The sequence below is a fragment of the Macaca nemestrina genome, chromosome 11 (genome assembly GCF_043159975.1).
Source record: "Macaca nemestrina isolate mMacNem1 chromosome 11, mMacNem.hap1, whole genome shotgun sequence".
Classification (NCBI taxonomy): Eukaryota; Metazoa; Chordata; class Mammalia; order Primates; family Cercopithecidae; genus Macaca; species Macaca nemestrina.
In genome coordinates, this window is record NC_092135.1 from 86,281,729 (window position 1) to 86,302,588 (window position 20,860).

Here is a 20,860-nt window from a genome sequence, read left to right on the forward strand (position 1 = left end):
TTTCTCCTAGGGTTTTTATGGTTTGGAGTTTTACATTTAAGTCTTGAATCCATCTTGAGTTAATTTTTGTATCAGGTGTAAGGAAGGGGGCCAGTTTCAGTTTTATGCATATAGCTAGCCAGTTTTGCCAGCACCATTTACTGAATAGGAGATCCCTTACCTGGGCCGGGCACGGTGGCTCAAGCCTGTAATCCCAGCACTTTGGGAGGCCGAGGCAGGTGGATCACGAGGTCAGGAGATCGAGACTATCCTGGCTAACATGGTGAAACCCCGTCTCTACTAAAAATACAAAAAACTAGCCGGGCGAGGTGGCGGGCGCCTGTAGTCCCAGCTACTTGGGAGGCTGAGGCAGGAGAATGGCGTAAACCCGGGAGGCGGAGCTTGCAGTGAGCCGAGATCGCGCCACTGCACTCCAGCCTGGGTGACAGAGCGAGACTCCGTCTCAAAAAAAAAAAAAAAAAAAAAAAAAAAAGGAGATCCCTTACCTGTTGGTTGTTTTTGTCAGGTTTGTTGAAGATCAGATGGTTGTAGATTTGTGGGGTTACTTCTGAAGTCTCTGTTCTGCTCCATTGGTCTATATGTCTGTTTTGATACCAGTACCTTGCTGTTTTGGTTACTGTAGCCTTGTAGTATAGTTTGAAGTCAGATAGCATAATGCCTTCAGCTTTGCTCTTTTTGCTTAGGATTGTCTTGGCTATACGGGGTGTTCTTTGATTCCATATGAAATTTAAAGTAGTTTTCTCTAATTCTGTGAAGAATGTCAATGGTATTTTGATGGGAATGTCATTGAGTCTATAAATTACTTTGGGCAGAATGGCCATTTTCACAATATTGATTTTTCCTATCCGTGGGGATGGAGTGTTTTGCCTTTTGTTTGCGTCCTCTCTTATTTCCTTGAGAATTGGTATGTAGTTCTCCTTGAAGAGGTCCTTCACATCCCTTGTAAGCTGTATTCCTAGGGAAAATCCTTAAGGCTTTTAATTTTTTTTCTTCTTTTAAATTTTCCTTTTTATGAAAATTTAAAAGGAAATTTAAAGGAAAATTTAAATTTAAAGGAATTTAAAATTTTTAAATTTAAAATTTTTCCTTTAAAATTTAAAGGAAACAAAAAGGAAAATTTAAAAGACAAACCCCAAAGTACATAGAAAAGAATTATAAAGTAACGTAATAAGACTCCATTCTTGGATCTAGTGCTAACATGAAGTCTTAGCATTGTACCTAGAGTCATTTTGAGTAATTTTCAGTTGTGGATTCTTTTGAATTTTCTGTATTTTCTATATAGTTCTTGGTACCAACTGGATAGCCTTCAAGTTACTCCATCTGTCTATATAAAATGGAGGTCAGTTTGGTGAGAAAAATCTCTTCACAAAAGTTCCTTAACAAAGTACCAGTAGTACAGTAGGGGAATTGTCTTTCCCTTAAGAATCATTTTTTAAAACTTGAAATGTCAAAGGCAAACTTCCTCCTGTACAAATTTTTTTCTTTTAATTGTTATCCTGTAAAGTGAAAAATAGAACCCATGTCCTAGTGTCCTAGATCTTTATCCTCCTCCTCTTCATTTTTCATGATTTAGTTTCTTGCATACTTAACCACCTCTCTCCTCCCACTTTCCCCTGTTCCCAGAAGACTGTAAAATATTTCCTCTAGTAAAACTTAACAGTTCACAGAACACTTCATATCTTTGTAAATTGTTTTCTCTATCTAAAGTTCGTGCTTGCTTTTTTTTTTTTTTTTTTTTTTTGAGACAGTGTGTTAGTTGGTTTTAATGCTGTTCATAGAGGCCTACCCGAAACTGAGAACAAAAAAGGTTTAATTGGACTACAGTTCCACATGGCTGGGGAGGCCTCAGGATCATGGTGGGAGGCAAAAGGTGCTTCTTATATGGCAGTGGAAAGAGAAAATGAGAAAGATGCGAAAGTGGAAACCCCTGATAAATCCATCAGGTCTTGTGAGAGTTATTCACTGTCACAAGAATAGCCCTGGAAAGACCATCCCCCGTGATTCAGTTACCTTCCCTGGGGTCCCTCCCACAACATGTGGAAATTCTGGGAGATTTGGTTTGGACATGGCCAAACCATGTCAGACAGCTAATTTTTTTTTTTTTTTTTGTAATGGAGTCTCGCTCTATTGCCCAGACTGGAGTGCAGTAGTGCAATCTTGGCTCACTGCAACCTCTGCCTCCCGGGTTCAAGTGATTCTCTTGTCTCAGCCTCCTCAGTAGCTGGGATTACAAGTGCACACCATCATGTCCGGCTAATTTTCTTGTATTTTAGTAGAGATGAGGTTTCACCATGTTGGCCAAGCTGGTCTTGAACTACTGACATCAAGTCATCCGCCTGCCTTGGCCTCCCAAACTGTTGAGATTACAGGTGTGAGCCACCGTGCCAGGTCTTTTAATTTTTTTTTTATTTTTAGTAGAGATGAGGTCGCACTATGTTGCCCAGGCTGGTCTCAAACTCTTCAGTTCAAGCAATCCTTTTGTCTTGGTCCCCCAAAGTGCTGTGATTACAGGTGTGAGTCACCATACCCCCTGTTCACTTTTTGAAAAATATTAACCATTATTCAAAGTTTAGCATAAATTATTAAAGTTGCTATGATTTAGTAGTGCTTTTAATGTCTCAGAGATGTTCCAGGCACTTTTCCCATGTATTAAATCCCTTAATCCTCAAAATTAGCCTATGAGGTAAATACTTTTACTATCTTTTTGTTTTTTTTCCACTAAAGGGGTTTAAGGCACTAATAGTTTGAGTAACTTGCCCAAGGTCACACAGCTAGGATGTAGGCCTCAGCCAAATTTGTAGTCAGCCAGTGTGTCTCCATAACTTGTGCTTTTACCAACTACAATTTTTTAATAAAACTAACTTTGTAAAACCTCCTTTGGCCCCACAGGCCAAGTAGATTATACTGTTCTTTGTTGCCAGTCCCACTAATCTTTCTTTATATACCCTTTAAATACATTACAGTAGCCTGCCCTTAACAATGGTTTTGTTTTTTGCAGTTCCAGTTACCTCCGGTCATTTGTGGTTGGAAAATATTAAATGGAAAATTCCAGAAATAAGTGATTCCTGTTTTAAATTGCACACTGTTCTGAGTAGCGTGATAAAACCCCACACTATCCCGCACTTTTGAATCATCCCTTTGTCTAGCCATCCATGCTCTCTGTGCTTCCCACCCATTAGTCACTTAGTAGCCATCCCCTTATCAGATCTGCTGTCTTGGTATGGCAGTGTTTGTAATCAGGTAAGCCTTATTTTACTTAATAATGGCACCAAAGCACAGAGTAGTGATGCTGGGAATTTTAATATGCCAAGAATAAGCCTTGAAGTGCCACTTTAAAAAATGAAAAGGTGAGAAAGTTCTCAACTTATAAGGAAAGGAAAAAAAAATCATATGCTGAGATTGCTGAGATCTATGGTGAAAACTAATCTTCAATCCATGAAATTGTAATGAAGGAAAAGAAGCTCATGCTAGTTTTGCCATCTCACTTCAAACTGTAAAAATTATGGCTGCAGTGCATGGTAACTTTTATTAAAGTATGTTGTTGTAATTGTTCTTTTATATTAGTTATTGTTAATCTCTTACTGTGTCTAATTTATAAATTAAGTTTTATCATACGTATGTATAGGAGAAAACATGGTAAATGTAAGATTTGGTGTTATCCTTGGTTTCAGGCATCCACCGGGAGTCTTGAGATGTATCTCCCGCAGGTAAGGGAAGACTGCTGTATTGTGATATTTTTGTGGCCTATCAGAGTCTGTTTCCCAATGTCTTTGTTTCAGACCTTTGAATTTTTTGTATTTAATCATTGTCTTTGTAGCACTTAGCATACTACTTGATGTTAAGGAAGTACAAAATAAAGGTTTCTTGGATTAACGAATATAGTAGGCCCCCTTCATCCTCAGGAGACATGTTTCAAGATCCTCAGTGGATGCCTGAAACCACAGATAGTATGTAACTCTGTATATACCTGTACTATGTTTTCTCCTGTACATACCAATCTATGATAAAGTTTAGTTTATAAATTAGGCAAAGTAAAGGATTAACAATAATAACTAAAATAAAATAGAACAATTATGGCAATATACTGTAATAAAAGTTATATGAATGTTTCCTCTCTTGGTCTCTCAAAATATCTTAATATTTTCAGACTGTGACTGATTGAGGGTAACTGAGCCACAGAAAGCAAAACTGCAGATTAAAGGAGGCTATTGTGAGGGAATGAATGTAAGAAACACCAAGAAGAAGCAGGATATGAGTAAATTGCTGCTATGAAAGATAAAAATGAATAGTTGTAATGATGGCAATTACCATTTAGGGTAAAACGTAGAAGAAAAAGCCATGATATTTGGTCTACAGTTAGAATGAAATTTTATTTATTGCTCTGAATAGAAGGTATAGCTCTCTTTTTACTTGTATGCCTGATACAACAGAGAAAAGTAGAAAGACTACCTTTTACAACTCATTTTCTGTTTTTGGAAATGCAGATAACATGGACAGGTTTCATCCTGTGACAAGAAACTTCTAATATATTTGAAGAATTACAGTGCCTTTGGCTAGCAACTAACCTCTTTATGGCCTTTCACACTGTTTTGACTTTTTGTCTACTAGGTTGTTTGCTTTGTGTTAGATTTTTTCATTACAGTTGCAGCACTCACTTCTGTACATTTTCTCCATTTGAGTGTCCCAGATCCTGCAAAATGTCACTTCTCTACTCAAAACCTTCCATTGGCTTCCATTTCATATAAAGGAAGAGTAATTACTTGTGAAGTCCCACAGGGTATGGCCTCTTGATGCCTTTCTGGCCTCATTGCTCACTGTTCACACACCACCCTGAGTGCTCCTCCCCAGCTGTCCCTATGCCTCACTTTTCACCTCCTTCTGCTTTTTCCTCAGAAGTCATCTTCCTGGCAAGCCTACCCTTACCTCCATATTTAAAATCACAACACCATGGTATTTCCTATTAATCCTATTTTAATGTTCTCAGTAATATTTATCACCTAATATACTATATCATGTAATGATTCGCTATTCTTATATTTCTTACCCACAGAGTAGAATCCCCATAAAAGTAGAGATTGCTGTGCATTTATTTATATTCCTAGGAACTCAAAACCTATAACCGTGCCAGGTATAGTAGGCTTTCAGATATTTGATAAGTGAATGAAGAAAGAATAAATTCAAGATCTCATTTCCTTTAAAGAAAACATGCCTCATTGAAAATGCTTATATTAAAATATGCCTTGGGAAGAGCTGTGAGAAAGATGCAAATGTTAGATAATGAATTGGGAGAGGGCCACACCTGCACTTAACCCTTCCTCTGTTACCTGAGTGCCACTACTTAGCAAAATCAGTTTTTATCTCAGAGACATTAGCAGAAAACAAGCCAAACTCTCCCCCATGATGTACATAGCCCTGTGCAGTCTAGCCTCAGCCACTTTACTACCTCATTTCATTCCATAGGAAGGAATTACATAATTTTCCATGGCTCATTTTGTTTCCTAAGATTATACATATGTACAGATGTAGGTGAGGACTTTAATCCTAAGAACATGGTTCTTTTCAGATTGAATTGCAATCTTCTCCTGAATGAAATAGAGAACATATTTTTACAAAATATACTGGAAGTGAAGTGATAGTCAACACAATCTAGTCAACTGGGATTTTGATTGATGATTTGGGGAGTCTAAGAAGTAGTGACAACCGGAGAGAAATATATTTAGTATAATTTAATAATAACCTGATTTGCATGTTTTTGTCTGTTGGAATAATTACATAGATTTATCTCTTATATCCTTACATTGTTTTATTTTTCCAGATTACAGTGCAATCTGTCAAATGCTTATGTGTTGAAAGGGCCACTTACTGCTAGAGTATGAGAAATTCAGAGTATACATGTTTTGATTTATTTGTTTGTGCCATGATAATGGATAGCTTTCCTTGGAAAGTTGGGGAGGACATATATTTTATTTATAATGTATAATAATATACATAATCATGACTGTATAACTTAAAATATTTTTATAAATATGTGTATATTTACAATGTGTTTTAAAATATGCTATTAAGTGGATTAGTAGGGTTATTTTTTTATATTGTGGCGTATGTATAATGGATTGAAGATGATATTAGATGGAATGAGAAAAGTTTTTCCGAGAGTAAAACTATAGTTCCATAAGTAGATTGATTTTATGATCACAGCTTTTTCTTTTCCAGTTTTTCACTGTTCATTTTTGATACCTTGGCAAGCTAATCTTTAGTGTCAGACAAAATTTCACTTGGCTATTTATTGTAAATTGCCTTAATTGATGAGTGAAAAAACTTTTGATACCTGCCTAGTCTTAGTTGGATGAAATAACTGATTTTCTTCTAATTCATTTTTGCTCCATTAAATGATATATTAATAAATAAGGAAAATCAATCATCATCTACAAAGTACAGTTATTCTTGCCCAGAATTAAATAAAGCAGATTGGAGAAAATTCAAAGTTTTTTTTGACTGTCGACAGACTATCGCTATATATGTTATTTTAATGAATCAGTCTCATAAAAGTTGTAAAACATTTATGGTATCCATTTCAGAGGGTATATACATTTTTTATAACTAGTAGGAGAATTTCTAAGTCCTTTTAACATTCCCAAATATGCTGTTGTTATCAGTTGATTAATTTTCAGACAGATAACAAAAATGTCAGTAAAATTCCCAGTAGTAACAATGGTGTGCTGATGGTATTGAATTGTTCTTTTCTTTCAATAAACTTCATATATGGAAATGTAGCTCAATATGAGGCAGAAGGTGGCACTCAACAATGGAGACAGGGCTAGGACACCGGATCAAATTGAGGACAAGGTAAAGCAAGGAAGGGGCAGAGGCAGCTTTCCATAAGACATGCCCACCAGTGCACCATATTAGTTTATCATTGGCATGGTGAGTTACTATAAGTTACTCCCAAGTTACTGCCACTTTCCCTGGGAATGATCCAACAACCCAGGAGTTATTACCCTTTTCCTAGAAATTTCTGCATAGTCTGCCCCTTAAGCCTTTTAGCTGCTGTTCTAGGAGCACTGCCTATGGGGTAGCTCTGTTCTGCAAGGAGCAGTACTTCTGCTTCTGCTGTACACTGCCACTTCAATAGAGGCTCCTACCATTGTCATGCCTTTGATTGCTTTCCTGGACAAAGTCAAGAACTGTCCCAAGCTAAGCCCCAGTTTGGGGGCTTGCCTGGCCTGCATCAAATACATTATTTAATTTATGGGTGATACTTGTTTTCTAAAGATTTTTAAATCTATGGAATAAACTCTGTAGAATTTCTTTAGCTAGCAAATTCCTTTATTGGGAGCATGATTAAAGCTGTTATTGTAACTGTTGAACAATTTTTATATTATACAAAGCAAGATATTTGCATTAAATGTTAACAAGCTATAGCAGAATTTTTGCATCTTGCTTTTGGGAAAGCTTAGTCTTTGTAAAAATAAAAGTTTTTACACATGAATGCATTCTCATTATAAAAGATTAAAAAACAAGACAGAGCAAAATATGAATGTTTACTCTCATGCCCCCCTTACACCCATGTCCCGCAGAGGTAAAAACTTAAGAGTTTAGTATGCATTATTGCAGTACAAAATTTTGACCATTTTCAGACATGTACATCTTGATATTAATACATTGAAAGATGGAATCATAGTGTATATTCTTTTAACTTGGGTTGGAGGAGGTCAACATACTTTGGAAATAAAGAGATTTGCTTTTATAACTGAAGGTCACCCTTTATTATTTGGACAAATCTACCCAACTAGCTACCACTGCTGGCACCTCATAGGAATGGGAAACATGACTATGAGGATATAAAATAATTGTATTAAGTCAGGTCATTCATCAACAAGTCAGAAATGTAGCTTAAATAGCAACCCTTTTTCTTTTATGGTTGTTTGCCAAGTTTGCCCATAGTTCTTGTGTATGTGTGTCATCATTACTACAGCATGACCCCATATTGCATTTCTCATATTAGCCACAAATACTTACTAGAAAACTTTAGATGTTTATTTCATGGATTCAGAGCTCTTTTTTTTTTTTTGTCATATTCTTTCTTTCATTTGATCTTTTTTGCCCTTTTTACTTTCTTCTATCATTGAGCTTAACATTTTGGAGTATGTTTGATGCTGATAAGATTAGTACAGGGTTTCCCAGTCTTGGCAATCTTGACATTTTGGGAAAGATAAGTCTTTGTTGTCAAGGGAGCGGCCCTGTGCATTATAGCATGTTAAGCAACATCCCTGGCCTCTACCCACTAGACACCAGCGCAGTGCCCCTAGTAGTGATAATGAAAAATGTCTCCAGATGTTGTCAAATGTCCCTGGGAGGCAAAAGCACTCTTAGTTGGTGCCAAATGTCCCCTGGGAGGAAGACCATCCCCAGCTGATGCCAAATGTCCCCTAGGGAGTAACAGCATGGTGGTAGAGAACCATAGTTTATTAGCATCTCTAAACTCATGTAATATTTTTTGAACATATTTTTTAAGGAAAGGTAGCTATCCCTGGACCAATTCATAACATGTTTTGAAGTATAATTAAAAGTATCATAAATACAACAGTATTGAAACTTCACTACTTATATGTATAATTGACTTTAACGTCCTTGGCAGTAGATATGTATTTGCTGCATCGTTACATGGAAAGAATATTCACTGATGAAAAAGTCCTCTCCAACTTGAAAGAAATGTTTTCACCTGTCTCTGTGAGTATCAGTAACCTGGTACCAGACCTTCTTTCCTATGTCTTGACAAAAGTTTATACCGCACTTTGACTCTTGGTATTTTACAAAAATGTATGCATTTGGGCCTCGGCAATGCAATTCAACATATAAACATATTTTCTGAGAAGCATGTTTTGTTAAAAAAACAGTCTTTCAAAGTAGATGCTGCATCATAAAGTCTAAATATGTATGGATTTTCTACACATAATCCCTCAACATTCATCTTCTAATATGTGAATATGGGCAATCTTCAATTTAAATGGAAATAACATAAACTAAAATGTTAATGTTTTACCTAAAATTTGCAAAACTTAGTAATGTTTTAATAACACAAACCTTATGTATTGAACTATCTAGGATATGTTTTCAGACATGTTAATCTTTGAAATTAAAAATTTTTGTACTTTCCCCCTCCAGAAAAAAAACCACCTACAGAAAGAAAAGAAACCAACTGTCCTTCAGCGTGAAATTTAGGCTACTTCAAAAAAACAGTTTCCTGTATTTCTAGGCTTAATGGTCTTATTTTTGCCCTTAGTATATATTCATGTTTAATGAATTTCCTGTTGACTTTAAAAGGAGTTTCTACTATAGGCGATTTTAAAAGAATTGCCTATTTCAAGCTTTTCCTGGCATGTGGTTAAATCACTTCCTTTACAGAAACAATACTCAACCTTTTTTGAAATTAAAATTTGACTGTTAAATTCAAGCATTGTATTGATTTTAATGGATCAATTTATTTTTCTGTCTTCAACATACCAACCTTTAAATCTGTAATTTCTGATTCTGATTCTGCTTTTATAATTTCTGTTTTTAACTATATAAACCAATGTCAAAAGATTCGAAAATGGCAAATCCAATAGACAGATGAAATATTTTCTTTGTAAATTAATATAAACCAAATTCTAGATATTGTTTTATTTGATGCTAACACTGAGTCTAATACAATAGACTTGATTTTTCCATAAACTGGGATCAAGTAAAAACTACTAAAAGATAACATTCTGATGACAATATCTGTGACAACAAGTTTAGTGTGCTAACATGCTAAAAATGTTTTTCACATATAAAATTTTATTGTATTACTGGCACTGACTATCACTTGTATAGATATATTTTTATTGAAATAAACTTCTAGAAAACTTAAATATATTTAAAAGGGAAATATAGTATTCTATATATTTTTTTCAGTACACATTCAATAGTAAAGTAAAAAGGATCACAGAGTTGAAAGATTACTCAGGTAGCTGGGCATGGTGGCTCACATTTGTAATCCCAGCACTTTGGGAGGCAGAGGCGGGCAGATCACCTAAGGTCAGGAGTTCAAGACCAACCTGACCAACATGGTGAAACACCACCTCTACTAAAAATACAAAATTAACTGGGTGTGGTGGCACATGCCCATAATCCCAGCTACTCGGGAGGCTGAGGCATGAGAATCGCTTGAACCCAGGAGGCAGAGGTTGCAGTGAACCAAGATTGAGCAAGATCGTGCCATTGCCTTCCAGTCTGGACAACAAGAGCGAAATTCTGTCTCAAATAAACAAATAAATAAATAAATAAATAAATTTTAAAAAGTTACCCAGGAATCACTTAAAATTATCTAAAGCATCACCACTGAGTTGATGGAAAACAATTTGTGCATTACAAAACTTGCCCTTTAATTTGCAGGGGTGCCAGGTTTTAAGCAGGAACCATCAAGAACATGATCAAAAATTCTTCTGCTTCATTATTTTTAAATTGTATATACAATGTTCTCTATATAGTGTATTAATCATTATAAAGTATAATTCAATATGCTGATTTATATTTTAGAGCTTTTTTTTTAGGGGTAGAGGAAGAGGTTGGCATTGACTGCTAGGTGAGGTTGTAAATGAAGTAACAATGTGACCTCCTTAGTTTGTCCTACTCTTTGTAATACCTTAGAGAAAAGGAGAAAATTGAAGCTAATTTCAGCTTAATTCTAAATCTCCTCTGAATGGCATTAAAAATAGTTTATAACATGTGGCGGGATAGAATAATATTCATGGTGGTTTGTTATCATCCAAATTTGTAGCTCTTCTTTTACCAGGTATTTCTGTCGCTATTTCTCCATTTCTTACAACACTGCAATTCTTCTCTACCTTTGTTATTTCAGTTGTTTTACAAAGGTTTATTTTGGAAATGTATATTGACTAAAGTTTCTTATGCCACTCTCACTTAGCTCTTTGTGGTAAAGGTCACATTTATTTGAAGTTGTAGAGTTTATGGCTGAGAAGTACATCAGAGCCAGCCAGTGTCCATTCCCGCTACTTCCCTGACCCTGACTTTGGCCTTCAGTACCTCTTACCTGTGACTTGAAATTCTTTCCTCCCAGTCTTAGATATTTTCTCACTCTTGTTCATGGCAGCTCTGATCATGTTTTATTCTGGTCAAAAGCCTTCAAAGTTCTGCCTTTTGTCAAGACCTCTTTATCTTTACTCTCTATTTGCTCTACCATCTGCACTATCCTTATGCTCTCATTACTCCCCCTACTTGATACAAGCTGGACAATCATTGTATCCTTAGGAGATTTTACCTTTGCGTTTGCTGTCCTTTCTTCTCTTCATTGAGTTTTCCTAAAAACCAATATAAATTCATTTGTCTGTAAATATCGACACTCTTCTAGATCCAGCTCACATTTTGCCTCTCACCTCAAGCTGCTTGGGTTCCCTTTTAATCCTTTGCAGACAGAGTGAATATCTCCTCTTTTCCCTGAATTGCCATTGTACTTCCTGTAATTTTATTTTATTTTATTATATTTTACTGTGTTATAGCTAGATTGCAATCTCAGCACAGAAGAAAGGCATGGGTTTTAGGGTCAGGTATATCTAGTTTTTGATCTATTCCCTTTGTAACTGCCCTGAACATAGGCTGTGCTGTGGTACATGTTCTTTTATATTCTAGGGACTCCACTCCTTGCATGCACAGTTGTAGTTGGCAATAAATGTTTAAAAGATGAATAACCACTTATTCATGAAGGACTGTTATTTTAATATTTATTTAAACAATATCCTGAAGAATCCTCAATGTTTTTGCCACCCACAGAGAAATCACTTCCTTCTCCAAAAAGTATGCAGTTTTGTGTGTGGAAATTGAATGAAAATGTGCCATTGAGGAGATCTCTGAAGATGTGTGTATGCGTGTGTGTCTGTGTGTCTGTGTGTGTATATGTGTGTTCAAAATTAGGGAAAGAGAAGTTTGCTTTTACTATCGCTATTTTCCTATTTTTTTTCAGTTTTGTATGTACTCATTAAATGTAGTCATTTAGAACTATTATAGCTGTGGTCACTTATGAATCCTAATGCTAATTTCAAATTTTTAAGTGAGGGGGGAATTGCTGGCATATCCTCTCAATTTTGCTCTCCTCTATGATTTACCTTCTGGGCAGCAAGATACTAGACAAGAAAAACGTCACAAGTTTGCAAATAGGCTATGGGAAAAGTTTTATTAATTTAAATAATTGTGTCATATAGTTAGGCTCCTTAACATACTAATTTGCTTTTATGCCTTTCCTATATTTTCAATACCATGTGCTTAGCATAGCAAAATTTAGTGCTAGCTATATTTGTCTTAAACTTAGTCCGAGGGCCTAATGAGAGAAATAATAAAATAAGGATTTAAATATAAGACATCCTAATGTCTAAAGGAGGCCCTCAGTCAGAGCCCTCATGCTGCTCATGCACAGAGATGTCTGTGATTACTCTGACCACTTTTCTTGTGTTTACTTAGGACTAATGAGTAAATGACTGAATGTCAGCACTATTAATTAAATTTGTTGTAGATCCTCTGATGCCCCTGAATCATTTTCCAAGGAACATGCTGAAACTAAGCCTCCAAAAATAATTGCTTAGTGAACATATAAAATTCCCATAAACTTTTCAATGCTCTATCTTCAAGAAGAATAATATTCAGAAGAGTCTTCTTTTGAATGACAAACGAAGATTTTTCCTTCCCTTATTAGTTGCCTGTATATTTTAAGTTGAACTTTTAAGAAATTGAATATAGTGACTTAAGAACCTTTAAGCTTTTACTTCAGCTTAATTGTTTAAACAATTTAAATATAATTAAATTGATATTTAACAAATATTAAACAAGTTAAATCAAATATTAAATAATTAAATATCAATTTTATTATAATACCCTCCCTTATTAGATACATGTATTATTTCAATGGTTGAAATATCAATTTTATTTAGAAGTGTAGTCTCATTAGGTTTCAAATTTGAGGAAAGACATGAGTTTTCAGATTGACATTACACTCTCAGTAAAATAAAGATAAATCCAAATATAGACACATCATGATAAAACTACAGAACATAGGGAATTAGGAGATGATCTGAAAGGACAGAAAGACATTATCTACAAAGGAAGAAGTATCAAAACACAGAAGTCAGAAGACATTGGTTTATAATGTATTCAAGCACTATTAGAAAACAACTGTCAACCTGGAATTGTATACATGAGTAGTCTCATTATAGAATGAGTGCAAAATAAAGATATTTTCAGACACACACATGCACACAGACAAGAAATATAGACTTATTTCTAATTTACTGAAATCAATCACAAGTATATTGGTGCTAAATGAAGCTATTGTATACTGAAACTTTTATTGCTATATAGTTTCCAAAACTCAGTGAAGATATTTGAATATTTGTAAAGGAGATTACACCAAATCATGTTGATAGTCTAATTTGTGAGAATCTGGGCCATCCAAGTTTGCCAGAAATGTATGAGGTCATAACAGTACTTAGAGAATGCAATGCAATTTTTGATTATATTTCAGACTAGTGGCTTTGAATATACCAGAGTTATTAAAAGGAGGACAAATAAAATTTTGCTGTTGTTACTTCATGCCTTATTCAATCGTGTGTTAAGTCTAGCCAACAAGAATTATTTAAAGTTTGATTTGTTGTTTCTGTCGTAAGATACAGTATTTGTGATTTAAGCCAATTTTTTTTTTTTTTTCTGATTTAGGTGATGATAATAACACAAAACATTCTGGTGAATTTACTTTTTCATTTTTAGTAACTATTATCCTAGCTATAATTTTTTATGTTTAATTTATAGGACCACTATGGAAATTCGTAGACTGGTAGAGCCAGTATATTCTAAAGCTTCTCTTGGCTTTTTATCCTATCTCTCTTTGAAGTATTTTGACTAATAGGGCAGGGAATAAAGGGAGAATGGCAGTAACTCTCATGGGGAAAGTACTGACCAGGATAGAATCACTAGTCAACCTTGTCACTTGGCACATCGACACCAGTTTTATGTAAAGTGAATTTTAGTCTGAAAATTATGTAATGAGCATAAATGTTTATCAGCACTTACTCTTCATAGATCCTTGATCTCTGAGTGTCTGGACCAATGCTTTTGTTGCCACTCATTTAGTTATTGTTCTTGTGCGCATTGTTCTAAGTAATAGAACTATGTAGCAGTCATATATGTTCCATATCCTCAAAATATAGTTCCAGAAGAATTGTGTTTATTACTTTCTTTGCAGTATTCTACTATATCATAGTGGGTTTTTAATACTTGCTGACTGCTTTAAATGATGATTAACCCTACTCAGCTACTCTGCTTCATTTTTCTTAGCTTATTCTTAAAATCTGTTGGATCAGAACCTAGCTCACCTGGTGGAATACTTGAGGTTTTCTATATTTTACATTATGCATATTAAGTCTAAATCTAATATTTCATTATATATACCATCTGTGTAAGCCTTAAGAGTTTAATGATACATTAATAACATATATTTTATTATTTTATACATTCACTATTGAATATTTGAGACTTTACTATCTTTAATTTTTAGCAAAATCCTGTAAAAATAAGTGAAATGTTTTACAGATTTACAGATTTAAAAATGAGGCTAAGAGGATGAAAATAGTTTGCCTTTTAGATAATAATACCTTCTTTATTGGGTTAATGTAAGGATTAAGATATATATTTGAAGCAGCTCACACAAAGCCTGGCACCGAGTAGCTTGCAACAAATGAAAATTGTTGTTGCTGTTGGGACTCTTATCAATGCCAATGTCTGAGCTAGTGGTATAGCTGTGGTTCTGTCTGGTCTGAATCTAAAATCTATGTTGATTATATTTGATACTTTTTGAATTTAAATACAGTGAACACTTGATATAGTTTTATTTATTCTTCTTATGTAGCAGTGTTCTCAATTATTTCAAAGAAGCCGTGTTGATGACCTTCTGGAATATGTTTCCATTATTGGGTTTAGCTTCCAAAGCAGTCCAGTAATGATTAGGGTTGACACCATGTTTCATACTGATGACATTCTTCCTAGAAGCTCTGCAACAGATGGTGGCCTTTGTGTAGACTCAGCACAGTTCTCCTGGACTGTGCTCCTGACTCAGCAGAATTCAGTAGACAAACAGTCTGTACAAGGCATTGGTCTGTGGTGGAGAGACTTATCTGGAAAGCTAGCAGGGAAAAAGATGCTAACTAAAATGTGTCGAGGGCTCTAGCTGAACTCTATTCTCTGTGTGGTATTTTGTGTTAGATTTAAAAATCATATGGGCAGAAAGCTCTTTCACTGTAGGGCCAGTTAGCAAATAGCCTGGTGTCAGATTCTAGATGAAGCACAAGTTTACATTTTGCATTGAGAACATTTTTATCTGAGGCCTCTGTACAGAACATGCAATTGATGAATGCCCTAGGGAATAAGATAAGGAGATGAGATTCCTATACCAACATAGGGCTCTTCGTTTCACAAGTTTTCATCATTTTGAACAGGATTATTTGAATCTGGCAATAGATGGATAAGGCTCTGCTCTGCTTGTGCCTGTAAATTGGGAATTATTTCTTTGTGACATATGGGAACATTTCTTTGGGGGAAAAGAGAAGTATGTTTACTTTTCTGATGCTCCTTACAAGTTTCCATGGGACTGGTCAGATGACAAAACTGTCAGTGACAGGATTGAGACTGTAGAGGCTATTTACTATGAAGTTAATGGACCACAGGCTTCAGGGCTCCTTATTTTCTGAGGCTGTGTCCAAGACCCTGAACCTTATTCACATGACCATATGTAACATTTGCAATTAAGATGATTTAAACATAATCAGGTTAAAATGTGCACTTCTACTCCTATTTGTCATATTTCTTTTAGTGCAAAATGGTGTTAGAGTGGGCATGGACAATTTTGAATTCTGGCTAATGGGATGCTGAGTTAAAGATACATTTGTTTTGCACTTAGTGGAATATTTTGGTGTGAGCCATATGAAACTGTTATTTTTTGAGGTTGAAAATGATGGAGCATTGACAAATTCATATGGCCAACCTAATATTTATGTGGCTCAAAATTAGTTCAGTGTATAATGAAGTTATTTCTGCTGTTCTGGTAAAGAAATGTCTCCCAGGAATCTTCCTCCTTCTCCCACTGCTTCCAAATGATCCAACATGCCCAGAGTGATGAGTAAAAGTACATACCAAGAGGTCATTTTGTAATATGTATGTGTCTGAGAGCATCTGGCACCAAAAGCATTTGGAGAGAGAGGAAACACCACCATCACCACCACTTTGATCCAGAATTGGAGAGCAATCACAACAACATATCTGATTACCTTTCACAGGACAGGGAGTGTAGTAGGATGAAAATACATTGTAAGACTCCTATGAGGTTATATTTCTAGGGTTTAGAGCACATTTCAGAAACCTTATAGCAACTTAATCTTTCTATTTCCCATTTCTCTCTATCTTCTCTCAACCTCGTTTATTCCTATCTCCCCTTTCAGGAAAATGAAGACAGACAGGGATCATCAATAAATGAGATTTGTCTCTTAATGAAACTAGGAATGGGTGGCGAAGACCTTTTCTAGGGATATCTTCTAGTGTTTTTCTACTTCTGTTTCTCTTAATGCCATAATATCTTGGTTGCTATTTTGCCTCGCCAACTGAGGTGGCCTAGGAGGTGCTACTAGAATCACCAAAAACATATTGCTTGCTAATTCGTTGTCCTCCAACATAAATTCCTCAGTTTTCACAAGTAAAACAGATGTTTGCTCTTCTGCCCTGTGGTTTTTATCTTTTCCTTTAATTGTATCAGCTTTGGGGAGTCTGAGAAGCTGTAAAAGAAGAAGTAATGTTTTTCTGATTACTGCATACAATGAGTTCCTAAATGTCACAAATAATTTACAAAATCAAGGAATCGCAGGTTCTCCTAATGTCTGTTTCTTTCTTTCTTTCTTTCTTTTTTTTTTTTTTGGAGACGGAGTCTCGCTCTGTCACCCAGGCTGGAGTGCAATGGCACGATCTTTGCTCACTGCAGGCTCCTCCGCCTCCCGGGTTCACGCCATTCTGCTGCCTTATCCCCCTGAGTAGCTAGGACTACAGGCACCCACCACCATGCCTGGCTGAATGTTTTTTGTTTGTTTTTTTTTGTATTTTTAGTACAGATGGGGTTTCACCGTGTTAGCTAGGATGATCTCGATCTCCTGACCTCGTGATGGGCCCGCCTCGGCCTCCCAAAGTGCTGGGATTACAGGCGTGAGCTACTGCGCCCGGCCAATGTCCCCTAAAGAGCGTTTCTTTAATAAACTATTGCTAGGGGGATGAAGTGTCCTATGATAGGCCTTACTTGATTTATTCATGATGAATATGGCCATACAGGATGAATATTTAAACACTTAATACTATCTTGCCTTTTGGAATATAACATATAAACATAACTTCTTTTCCCCTTTTTAAAAATCAGAAGCATCTATGATACGGATCAAACATCATGAATCAACTCATAAATCACTTGCAATACAAAAGGGTCTTGGGACCTGCAGTGCATTTATTCTCTGTATTTATTCTCACTGTATTTTATTCTCTCAGCTTCTTTTTCACAGGTAGTCTCAGGCTGTCTGCTTCCCTCCTTCAATCATCAGTATTTTTCTCAAGGCAACCCTCTCTGTTGGACTGTTTTTTTTTTAGTTTCTATTAGCTTATCTTCTTCTTCTTCCTTCAGGCTGGAGGAGGCAATAGCGCTATTATTACCATGCCAATGGTTCTGTATTTTACCTTCTGGTTTTATTACATCCCTCTTGTACCCTTGTAAACAGTTCTTTATTCAACTGTACTGTTTGTCTGAATTTAATAAAGCACCCATTTCTTGGGATCCTGACTGATTCAGATGCTAGTCTAGGAAAGGTAGTCTAGGAATAGGTTTGACATTATCAGTGACATGTGAAGGAGGTGAAGAAAAAAGCCATGGAGATGTGAGGGGAAAAGAACCATCTGTGCAGAAAAACAGTGGCTTTATTCTTGGAATGTTGGATTGACAATGAGGTGGACTGTGTGACTGAAATGAATGAAATGGAAGAGAAGTAGGAAATTAAGTCAGAGAGGTAGTAGAATGAGATGGGAAGATCACAGAGTGCCTTTATAGAGCATGTACTCAGAATGAGATTAGAAATTAGTGGAGGTGATGATAAGCTTATAATGTGTCACTTTTGCTACTATTTGGAGAATAATCTCTATGGGGACAAAGATGGAAGCAGGGAGGCCAGTTAGGAGTCTGTTGAGAAAGGCGATGGTGATTGTAGCAGCAAAGATAGTGAGAAGCATTGGGGTTTGTGATGTATTTTGGCAAGACGGGGACAGGATTTGCTGATGGATGTAGAATATTAAGAGGGGAATCTAGAATTATGCCAAGTTTAGCAGCTGGGTGGATGGATCTGTCTTTTCTGATAGGAGAGTAGTCATTGGAGGAAGAGTTTAGGGAGAAAGATCAGAAATTTGATTTTGTACCTGTTAAGTTTGAGATGTGCCAAAGTAGATATATTTAGGCAGTTCATGGGAAATGTGTAAGCTAGAAATACAAATTGAGAAGTCATCAACATATAGATGGTATTTAAAGTTATGAAACTTACTGAAATTACCTAGGCTGTTGATTCTCAAAGTATTTAGTTGGATATTTGTAAATATAATTTTCACTGTAAATATATGGTGGTTGGGTCATTCCAGTCAGCATTTAAAAACATTCTTAAGGTTAGGTATGTATTTTATAAAAATAAACTTATCTATTTTATAATTAGCAAGCATACTACCTAAGTACCTGTAAATAGGTATAACCATAAAATACTGACATGTCTACGTCAACTCAGGTAGACATATAAAGTATGTATAACACAAGAACTATGTTTGAAAATATTATTTGTCTTTTTGGTGGGCACTTTTCAATGTCAGAAAGTGAGAGTAATTACTGATTTTCCTGCCAAACAGAATTAAATTACAACTCTGAGAGGAGAACATAAGGAGTGTTATTGCAGCTATCCTTGAAATGTCAGTCTGCTTTTAAAATGTGATTATTTTAAGCCCTTTGTTTACACTATGGCATCTTTATATGTAAAAAATTTTAAACACTTGGGCATTCTGTGATTTATGTCTAACTTTTAGTATTTTGAATAAAAGGCAATTTGCAATAGTAAAGAAATCTTTATTACCAAAAACAGTAGACTAGGAGTCAAAAGTCTGGATTTCTAGAATATTTTGTCACCAACAAGCCATGTGAATTTATAATACTGAAATTCTCTGGGCTTCGTGTTCTTTGTTTGAAAATGAAAAGGTTCAATTGGATTACTGGTGTTTCCACAGTTCCATAGATGTCTCTCTCTCAGCCTCCAGGATGGCCACAATGGGTCCAGGTGCGCCAAAGATGCCTGGGTCCTTCACTCTGTTTCAACCAGAGCCTTTAGCTTTTACTTGTTCTTAGTGCTACCAAGAATATGTTTTGAACCACAAGATCACCAATTAAATGGTCTTAATCTTGTGTAGGAAAAAAAGTTTCAATTAATTATGTACCAAGTTTTTGTTAGATTTGAGAGCTGCTTTATGACTAAAGCACTCCCTACAAAACATGTCCTTCTAGTTTCACAACTGTCTTCCCAGGTAACTATTCTTTTTGTTTTCTTTTTCTTTTTTCTCTGAAGTATAATTTAGCCTTCACATTCTTTAATTATAGAGTCTTAGGATCTTACAGTTGAGACAAGCCTTAGAAATAATCTGTTTCAACCTCTTTCCTGATACAGAATGAACACCACATCCCTGACACTAGTTATTCAAAATCTATTTGCAGAGTGCCAGGGGCTCATCAACTGGGATGGTAACCCATTCCATTTTGTAATAGCTTTTATGTTTTCTTTTGTGCAGCCAAAATAAATATCTTTCAAACCCCTACTTTTTGGCCATTTTACTGTAGTGATTTGAAAACACTATCTGTGGTTAGTGGCTCTAAGTTTACTATACATAAGAATCACTTAGAGCATTATGTTGAATATTCCAGAACTCCATATCCAAAGATTATTTCAATAGATCAGGGATGGAGTTCAGCAAATTTACATTTTTAGCAAACATTTGATTTGATTATAAATTTAGATTGTTATTATAACTCAACACATAATTTTGATTGGAAAATTCTGTTATAGAATAGTTTGTATATGATTCAATTTTGGTATGTAATGACATTTATGTATTTAAAAAATCCATTTAGGAGGATATCCCCAAAATGTTGTCAATGCTTGATTATTTCTGATTGTTGGGAAAATGGACAAATTATACTTTTACTTATTTTTACGTTTCTAATGTAACAATAATGATTTTTACGATTATTACAATGATAACTTTTATCATTAAAATATTTAATGGGCAACTTATATTTTTACTTATCTTTATATCTTGTTTCTATAATGAATATGTATTTGTTATCAAAATGAAAATTTAATGAGTAATTTATCTCCCCACTACTTATCATAAAGATGATTTTGTAGAAGGTAGAGATTTGCAAGGAAGACAGAGATGTAGCTCATATGGCAACATTCCTATCGATACTGAGTGTTTGCAGGGTACATTAGAGTAAGGGTCCTTGGGTACAAAATTCTGACTCTTCCAATATTCTCTAAGGGAGGATGATGATAGCATTAATCGTCATCTCGTTATTCAGTACAAGGCCATTCCATCGGTCATTTATTTATTCTTCTCTTTTTTTTTTGAGACAGTTTTGCTCTGCCATCCAGGCTGAAGTGCAGCAGCACAATCTCGGCTCACTGCAACCTCCACCTCCCAGGTTCAAGCCATTATCCTGCCTCAACCTCCT

At 35.4% G+C, this 20,860-nt stretch overlaps 1 protein-coding gene across 22 annotated transcripts in view; it reads left to right on the plus strand.

Moving 5' to 3' along the window:
- Nucleotides 1-20,860, plus strand: part of LOC105468244 (GULP PTB domain containing engulfment adaptor 1) — a 307,355-nt gene that overhangs the window by 21,659 nt on the left and 264,836 nt on the right. The window contains exon 1 of one of the 22 annotated variants that reach the window (XM_071073040.1): nt 8,106-8,730. The exons of the other annotated variants lie outside the window; for them this stretch is intronic. The gene's annotated coding sequence lies outside the window, so the exon portion shown is untranslated. Of the gene's footprint in view, nt 1-8,105; nt 8,731-20,860 lie in introns of those variants that run through there. 22 annotated transcript variants of the gene reach the window in all.